The following is a 9715-nucleotide window of genomic DNA, read 5'->3' as shown; positions in this document are numbered from 1 at the left end:
CCCAAACAAGGAGGCCTAATCAAAGGAGCCATTATCACAGATTGCAATACCCAGTTCATGGCTGTAAAACATTCTGACCCAGCCAGAGGAGGGGGTATCACATAATAGTAAGATGCAAATTAAAAACTAAAAAGAAAATAACAAAAGAAGGTTGGAATCCATTAAAGTGTTCTCCTCATCCTCAAGTCTTTGTGCTTGACTGTGATTTACAATTGATATCTGAGTTCAGAATTTTGCATATCAAATCTCCTTTCTCTGCAGACTGCTGTGATCAGTAGCTTATCGTTTCCACATAGAGTCTTGTAGTAAGTACATTGGGATCTGGCCTGCCCTTGGTTCAGAAATGAGTGTGTCTTTACCCTGTAGGCCCCATCCCTTGTAGGAGATACCTTGCTGTGAGCAAGATTCTTAAGATGTTTTTTTGTTTGTTTGTTTTCTTTTCTTTATAAAGATGGCTTAAGCTATTCTTGTGAGTCCCAAATATTGGGACTCTCCACTCTACTTTGGCAGGGATTTATGGGAATGTGTAGCATTGACACCTTCAGCAAGCAGCATGGCATAACAGTCACAGTGGGGTCTGGACCATGTAGGTCAGAGACAATCATTGCTTCATGAACCCTAGAAGCTCAAAGTTGAAAACAGCTGGAGTATAAAGAGCAAAGAGCAGAATGTAGGTAAGATGCAGGGGGAGATAATGCTGAGACATCACCAGGAAGATGTACCTGAGTGCTGTGTTATTTCTCTTTGTGGAAGTTTCTTTAGGACAGGGCTTAATACTTGACTAGTGTTAAGGTGGGCAAGGGGAGTGGCTGAAGCAAGATAGCCATGTGGCCCACAGGTACAACCAAAGTGTGAAGATGCTTGAAATAGTGGCACCACATTCATGTCTTCTAGGTTGCTACCACCTATCTGATAAGAAAAACAAGGATTCAGGGTCCTTACTAATTTTCATCCCACACTCCAGAGCCATCTTACGCATGCAGTAATCTCTGGCCCTGTCTCATCTTTGAGAACCAAAGACAAATTTTCATTTCCTCTGTGAATAATCATTGCTTTAAAACCCAAATATAAATTTTTGTTTAATTTTCTCTTTAAGCCTTAATACTTTACAATAATGAAATTTTCTGTTGTTTTGTTAGACCAATGAGCATTCTGTTCTGATTTAGCAGGCTTTCAAGACACTTACATTCTTCTAATTGGACAGAAGAAAATTGTACATATTACTGGGATTCACATAATGCCCTAATATGTGTGTACATAGGGGCAAAGTTTAAATAAGAGTAAGAATGTCTATCTTGTCAAACATTTATCCTTATTTTATAGTGAACACATTGAAATTTTTTTCTATTGTATTTTGCTCAAGGTATCCCCCTCCCCCAAATGAGTTGAGAACTATGGTGTTGAGAAGAGACCTTAGAACCAGGGTGACTGAGTATAAGACAGAAGCAGGAGAAATGACAGAAGCTTGCTCCCATGAACTGAAGGAAATTAAAACCTAAAAAGAAAATAATTAAAGAAGGTTGGAATCCATTAGTATCTTGTGCTAGTCATTCTTCCTCCCCTTCATCCTCATCCCCTTCTTCATAATATCTTCCAATCTTCCCTCCTCCTCCTCTTCCTCCTCCTCCTCCTCCCACTTCTTTTTCTTCTTCTTCATTATCATCACCATCATCTTCTGCCTCTTATTCATCATCATCCATATCAAGAACTAAATCATACTGCAGTGGATGAGGTCAAATATTGTCTTGACGACTTCGCCTAACTCAACTGCATCTGCATCAGAATGCTTAGCAAACTGGGTGAGTCAGGTCTGGTTCCGCACAGTGCCTACTCCTGCTGGTCTTATTCTGCATTAGATCTGAGCATTTTGTCAAATCCTTTCCATATTTCCATTTGATTTTAGTGGACCTTGAAGATGGGTTACCACTCTCATTCAGATAAAATTCTTTGGAGAGAACTATATTTTTCAAGTTTCATCAGTTTTCATCAAAATTAAAATTATTCCTGTAACCTGATTTTGTGTCTGCAAATTCTGTCATGTTTATGGTTAAATCCTGCAGAGCTTCTTTGTGTTCCTTCCCCACATGTGTAGACACTTGGGAATGCTTGAAAAATGTTGTTACCCCCAAAATATGGAATTTTGATGATAAATTCTGCTCTACTTTCAAAATTTCCTCATTGGTTTGTTCATTGAGTCTATTTATATTGTACTTTGTAAATTTGTTCCAGTGCTTCTTAATGTTTTTATTCTTCTCCTTTTGAAAGACCAGGAAGGGCCAATCAGCTTTGCAGCAGGAACTTGTCTGGATTTCTTAGGCTAGGACAGGAGTGCAGATTGCCAGTTCAGGGCCATTGCAGGAGGGGAGTGTCTAGAAGCTAGAAGCCAGAGCTCCCTCCTGCATGCTCACATCGGTTTGATGCATGTTCAAATGTAACTATTCTTATTGTTTAGAATACACTTTCTGTAACTTCAGAAAGTTAGACCTAGGGAATTCTTCAAATTATTTCAAGAGGAAGCAAAGTGTTAACTGAAACCCATCTCCTCTAACTTGACTAGACCTCTTTCTCAGATGGGCTCCAATGTGAAGAAGACCATTGTTGGGCTCCTACCCTTGCTCAGAGTTACTCCCGCTGCCACTCTGGCATTCAAGTCTCATCTGTCTCCTACCAACTAAATACAGATGGATGGCATAGAACCCCAAAATGACAGTCCCGTTGATCAGGTCCTTGTAATACCCTCGATGTGTGGTTGTCTGAACTACTGTCAGAGTTAAAGCTCTGTCAGCTGGGTTTCACTTTATCACTTATAACCATGAGGAAGCCCTAAAATGTGGGTAACAATTGCTTTCACAAAACTTTGTAAACTTAACTTAAAATTTTATGTATTTCTTGGTTCATCTTCTTATCACACAAGCACATGCACACAATCTGTAATACACAGGTTCTCTGGATTTTCTTTCCTCTCCTTTTTTTTTTTTAAGTTTCCATATAGATAAGGATACTTTGTGAGTGAAATAGACTCCACCTAAGCCAATTTAGGTTAAACACAACAAGTGAGTGTGGGATTTGATAGTTTTGGAGTGCAAAGTTAAAGAGTAGAATTGACTCAGGAAGGAACTGACTCAAAATTACCAAAATACCATTAGGGAAATGATCACAGCACAAAAACTATGCAGAAACCAAGTTTTCTCCTGTGTTCTATGTTGCCTGTGGATTTAAAAAAAACTCCCTCAGATGGCTTGCCTTTGGGTTTTTTCAGGCAGGTGTTTTCTACATTTAGGCAAGGTGGTTATAAAAGTTGGCCTTATAACAGACTAGCCCGATGCACAGGCAGTAGAAATTCTCTTTTCAAACCCTCCTGGGGATCCCTAAAGCTTGATCTGGAAAATGCTCAGCTGGGTTACCAGGCTTGCTCTGACCCCTGATATGAAACAGCCACATGCAGACTCATGCTTTGATCAGAGAATGTGCTTGGTCTCACTAAGACATGTTCGGTGAGAGGGAGAAAGTTTGAGGGAAAATGAGCTCCGATACTAAAAGAAACGGAAATAATTGTAGACAGAAAAACAAACAACATATCTAATGGTTCGATTTATTTGTCTTTTGCAATATTGGGGGTCATGGGTCACTAGTCTGTTTTCTGTTTGTTTGTTTTTAAGGTGTTTTTTTTTCTCCCATAATGGAAACCTTGTACCTCCTTTGAGAAATGATATACATTCAGAATGAGTAATTCTAGGCTGAAGGATTCTTCCTGCCTTTTCAGAGTTTTCCCATGGCTCTTGCCATCCACAAGGATTCTTGAAGCCAGTGGTGGGAAGAATTCCTATGTCAGAGCACTGGATCCTTTCCATTAGGTAGGGAATAGGCTTCTTTTATGCCTTACCAATGGATTTTGAGAAGACTAATTCTACTTCTGATATCTAACTATTCTGTTTAAATAATTACTGGTAGATGTTTCAATATAAAATGATTACATACTCATTAAAATATTTGGAAAATGTAGGAAGTTAGGAGGCAGAAATAGCCTTGGTAATCTTATATTCCCAAACAACTGCTGCTGATCCATGTTTCAGAGCACAACCATCCTACAATTTCATTATGAATGGCTTTTAAATATTTTTGTTTGCTTTGCATAGCAGTAATCATGCTGTATACACAATTTTGTATCCCTAAGTATAAAATTATAATGATAACATAGCAGAAGCTTTCCCCTGTGTTATTATAAGCAGCTCCTAAATATCCATTGTGAACAGTTCCATTGATTGAATCATTTCCTTCCTATTGGACATTCAGGTTATTTGCTGTGTTTGAATAATGCTGTGATGAACACTTTTATAAGTGAAACATTCCCTACATGGGAGAATATTTTCTGCTTAGTGTAGATTGGATGGAAATAGGGCATGTGTTCATGTATGTATGCTGCCCTTTCTAATAGCTGCAAGACACAGTACAAATAAGAAAGCAATATCCTTGTCCATCAGAAATTGTACTGTCTTATGCAGGAGAGTTGTTTCTCAAATGATACCTCTTTCCTGCACGATGAATTGTTCCTCTTGGAGTGCTATAAAACACGACTTCTATATCTCCAAAACGAACAATCTTTCTAAGGTTCCAAAATTTCTCCCCTGAGTTGTATGTGTATTCAATCTTTTTAATAATATTATATGAGTTATACCAATCAGCTTATTCAGAATGTAGCTTTTTTTTTAATTCGGATTTTATTAAGGAAGTGGTACTTATTTTTAATCTACTTATAGATAAGTAGATATTTAGATAACAAGTGAGGTTTTGAATTATCATTTTTATTTGTTTCTCCAAAGAACAACAATTGTCTTTGTTGACTGCAGATAGCCTTTTCAGCTTTTCCAACAGAGAATGTTAAACAGATATTAAATAAAGCTGCCATATCTGGCTTTTAGATAGGCAGAAGGTATTTTTTGGCACATCTCCAAGATTTACGCTTTCAGTTTCAGGCTGGGCACATGCAATTGGATCATTCTGTTTCCAGCGCTCCCCTTAAAAATAGATACATCTTGTTGTTGTGTTCTTCTTCTTCTTCTTCTTTTCTGTGTCGTGTTGGATGTCTGTAGGAAAGCCCTGGGGCACCACTGAAGAGTCTAGAATGGGAGGGTCCAGTATGATCTAACACATTGAAACTCCTTCCCTATTTAGATGCCCACCGGAAGCCTGGGATATTATGGCTACAAATCAAAGCCAATTCTGTACTTCTGGCCCCTGTTCTTAGCCATGATGTGCTTGTGCTTCTTTCTAGAAGCTCTGTCCCACCACAAAGCCAGCTAGACATCTTCTTGTCTACTCTAAGAGAAAAAGGTGAGGTGCTCAGGAGTGACTAAGGTGCCAAAGACTTTTGAGTGAGTGGTCAGGAAATCACTTTTAAAGAGATGGGCCTTGAGAAGAGTCTCAGATGACCTTGTAAATGATTGCATACATGATGGATGAACAGCTGACTATTCAGATATTATGAGATATTTACAGATATAATTTTATTTAGCTCACATTTCAAAGAGCAACACTGTGCCTGGTACAGAGATATGGTTTTGTGAGAAGGCCAGAGTTAAATTTGTAGCTATGTGAGTGTGAGTCTAAAGTTTGTGCTTTTTCAACCAAACCACATTATGTTCTATAAAGTTAGATGAGGTATGGGCTTCAGTCTTGGGCACTGGTGAAAGATGAAAAAATCAAGGATAGGAATCATTCACCATTTCTTGTTTTAATCTGAAACTTACCATGATTATAAGTGGAGAGTAGACCTTTGTGGGAAAGTCTGAGCGAGGGGAGAAAAAAACATGGTTTATTGGCTCAGGAAGTTTTGTATGTGACCTTCTATACCTCCAGGGACATGTGTATACTCAGGAGATAAATGACACCTTTCTCTTTATCTTAGTGTGAATATCCTATTAGTGTACTGGAGGCTTTGTCCTAGGTAGGCAATCATGCTGTATCAGGACAGGTCCCATATACTGCCCATTCTGGCAGGTCTGTGACTTCTTTTTTAAATTATTAGATATTTTCTTCATTTACATTTCAAATGCTATCCCAAAGCTTCCTATACCCTCCCCCTGTCCTATTCCCCAACCCACCCACTCCTGCTTCCTGGCCCTGACATTCCCTTGTACTGGGGCTTATGATCTTCGCAAGACCAATGGCCTCTCCTCCCATTGATGGCTGACTAGGCTGTCCTCTGCCTTCTTGCTATTAGTTTTGTTCTGCATAGCTTTCTACATCTTCTTTGGGTTTAGAATGAACCTGGAAGGAATGAGGGATTAATAGCTAGACAGACAAAACTAACAGGGGACCAGGTTTCCAAAGTAAACCGTATATTTAATAATGATCACTGACACAGAATGTAGAAAGCATGGAACCAGGGTCCCTTGACTTGGCAGGCATTATGGCCAATAGAAGAAACAGGAATCCTGAGATTTACTGTGCCCAGACCCAGCAGGGTCCGGCAGAAACTTTGACATCTTAATTGTGTTCTTACTCAGTCACCCACAGCTAATGCATCTTCCTGGCAAAGCAGGTGTCTTCCATAAGGAGCACCATGGGGCAGATTGTTATCATAAGAGCCTGCCAAAGTCTGCTCTAAATTGTCCCTGGACCAGTTATAATAAACCAAATAGCTACAAATAGACACCAATTTGCAGAAATGTGAGCTGTACAAAGTATGCCTTTGGCTTCAGGATGAGAGGAGAGTGTGCGGTGAACATCATCTTTGTAGGGAAGGAGCTTCAGGTTATCACGTGGGACTGCAGTGGACTCCACTCTGAAATGGCAAATTGCGCCAGCCTTTGTGCGTTCTTGAGTTTGTCTGTATCTTGCCCCAATCGGTGTGTACTTTTATGCTGGCTGACTTCAACCTTGGGTTACTTGGGCCTTTGAGAGATAAAGCATTTGAATTCCAATTTGAGCAGGGTACAGTGATGGGATGCAATGTGATTTTTTTTTCTTGCCTTGGATCATAGCCATGCAAAGGGAACTGAAACTCAAGATCCCCTTGAAAGGGTGGAGTGAGTATGGCTAGTATCCCTCAGTGTCACTCTGTATATGACAGTACTTACTTAGAATTAAGACTCTATTCTGGATACTGGGTGGGGGGGAGACGACAATGAAATCTATCAATCATTTAGATGTTCGAAATTTAGTAAGCTAGGTATGAGGACACTCTACCTCACTCACCAACAAGTCTCTGACAATGCATGCCATGCAACTCAGTTACTCTGGTGGACGCCTTCTGAAAGTCAAAATGAAGGGCGGGGAAATTAATTCCTTGTTCTTTTTCTCCCATAAGTTAATATGCTTTCATGTCTTCCTGTACTAAAACCAGTATTTTATGAAATTTAGAAAGAAAACAAAACAGAAGAAATATTGCCCGAAATCACACAATTGCAAAGACAAGCAATAACAACACTTCAGCAAACTCCTTTTCAGTGTTCACTGGCTCACTTGTGGGCAATTAATTTTTACCCATATTTGATTTTACATAATGTGTTATTACTATCTCTTTATAAATAACTTTAGAGACTACAAATATTGCAACAGATGGGGACAATATAAACTTTTTTTTGCAATTACTGAGCACATAATTTTAAATATTAATTTTCACAAAGAAGTTGCATTGCAACGAATGCCTGCAGATAAATATTTTCTTGGATTTATTTAGAAATATTTTCTTGATAGAGTTTTTAAAAGTACAATTACTGCATCAAAATGAATCAAATATATCTAGTATCCTTAATTTTTTCTGACTTTTTCAGAACTGTATATGCTTAAATTGTATGCCATGGTGTTTGGTTCTTGCAGCTAATCTACCTTTTCGTACATATGCTGACACATCACCAGTATCTGACAACAATGAACGAACCCTAGTCATAGCTGCTCAGCAGGTCTCTGGAGTTACAACACAACTCTGTGTGCTATCACCTCATACTTTAACTGTCAACTTCTAATTTATTTAAATAGGCTTTATAGTTTACTGTGCTCACTGTAATAGATCAAACAAAAACTGTCTCTTGGCCCATGTAAAGGGAGTAAATGGAATGACTTCTCTCTTTGTCTCTTTTTCCTTCCTTCCTTCCTTCCTTCCTTCCTTCCTTCCTTCCTTCCTTCCTTCCTTCCTTCCTTCCTTTTTAATTTTTGCCAAAGAAATCAGTAAACTTAAAAAAAGACCTTTCCTCTCATTCTCTGTGAACTTCATATCATACATCCCAATCCTCTCCTGTCCCCTGTACCCATCCTCTCCCTTGCTATTTTCCTCCCAACAGAGGAAAAAAGTCATGTGGAAGTTGTGCAGCACAATGTGTACCCTCTGTTTATACTTTGCTTATAAATGTTCACTCACTTACAGTGACTCCTTGCTCCAGTGTGAGGCCTCTGGTTTCTGCTTCTCTATGAATATTGGAACCTCACATGGACTCATGTCAGGCATACTGTTGCTGCCCTGTGTCATGGAGATCTATAGGACTGGGCCTTTCCTGCATTCCAGCAGTTCTCTGATAGAGTAGATGTTGGAGTGAGCCAATTAAGAGCCCTGAATGTGGGCCTGAGAGGCATGTGAGTTAGTCTGACTTGCAGGTATCTTTCTTATCAGCACCCCCCCCACACACACACACCATTTCCAGGTCAACTCTGCTGTGCTGTGTAGGTAAGATTCAGGTCCTGCTCTCCTGAGTGCTGCAGCAGATGAGGGTTAGGGTCAGCTCTCCTGCTTTCCTGACCCCTGGGCTAGCTCTCTAATCTGCCATTGGTGGCAAGTGGTAAGGGGAGGGGAGGGCATCTCTACCTTGCCCACGATGCTGCATGGCAGACAAGTTGAACCACCAGCTCTCCCATGCTAATACCCTCTAGACTGGCTCACCTGAAATCTCTATATTCAGGGCTAGCTCTACTAAGCTGCAAGGTGAGGTTCAGGGCCCTCTTTCCTAAGTGTTATAGTAGATGAAGAGGAGGCCAGATCTCCTGCCTGCTATAGGTGGCAAGGGGTTTAGGGGGCATCTCTTCTTCACCCATGTCACTGCATGTCAGACAAGTTGCAGGGCCAGACCTCCTACACTCATGTCCCTGGGGACAGCTCAACTGTACCTGGCCTGAAACCAGGGTCAGCTCTACTGTACTTACGAGGTGGAGTACAGGGCCTGATCTCCTGAGTGCTGTAGCTGGTGAGGGCCAGAGCCATCTCTCCTGCTCTCATGATTCCAGGCCTGGTCCTTCCCAGGCATGTTTAAATGGCTCCTTGTATCTAAGGCTCATTCCCACCCAGGCCCAAGGTCCCAGCGTGGGTTTTCTAGTCTCCAGCTTACTCCTTGTCCTGGAAGACCATCTGGGCCTGTTTGGTCCCAGAGTGGTGGTTGTCTTGGGCTCACTTATTTTCAGGGAATGTTATGTCACTAATCAAAGCATTCAGATGTTCACAGGTCAGAACACTGAGCATAACATAGGCTTTCTGCAGCCTACCGATGCAAATCTGATACCTGTAAGACCTCTAGGGACCGATGTATTCTTGATGTAACATAAAAGTGAGTGTATGTGTGTAGTGTGTGTGTGTGTGTGTGTGTGTGTGTGTGTGTGTCTGTGAGTGTATGTGTCTGTGTGTGTCTAAAATATTTTGTGAAAGTGAATCCAAACAGAAACAACTGCATTTTCCTAATTTTTTGTACTTTACATTAAATGAGCATAACCACAACCATAACAACCTTTA

At 40.3% G+C, this 9715-nt stretch overlaps 2 pseudogenes; both read right to left on the bottom strand.

Moving 5' to 3' along the window:
* Window positions 1–1640: 1640 nt before the first annotated feature.
* Window positions 1641–2265, bottom strand: LOC110309704 (annotated as a pseudogene).
* A 7132-nt stretch (window positions 2266–9397) lies between these two features.
* On the bottom strand, window positions 9398–9510 carry LOC115029332 (annotated as a pseudogene).
* Window positions 9511–9715: the final 205 nt, after the last annotated feature.

Source organism: Mus caroli, chromosome 14 (genome assembly GCF_900094665.2).
Source record: "Mus caroli chromosome 14, CAROLI_EIJ_v1.1, whole genome shotgun sequence".
Classification (NCBI taxonomy): Eukaryota; Metazoa; Chordata; class Mammalia; order Rodentia; family Muridae; genus Mus; species Mus caroli.
Note: the sequence above shows the minus strand (reverse complement) of the source record. Positions and strands in the feature narration are given on the sequence as shown.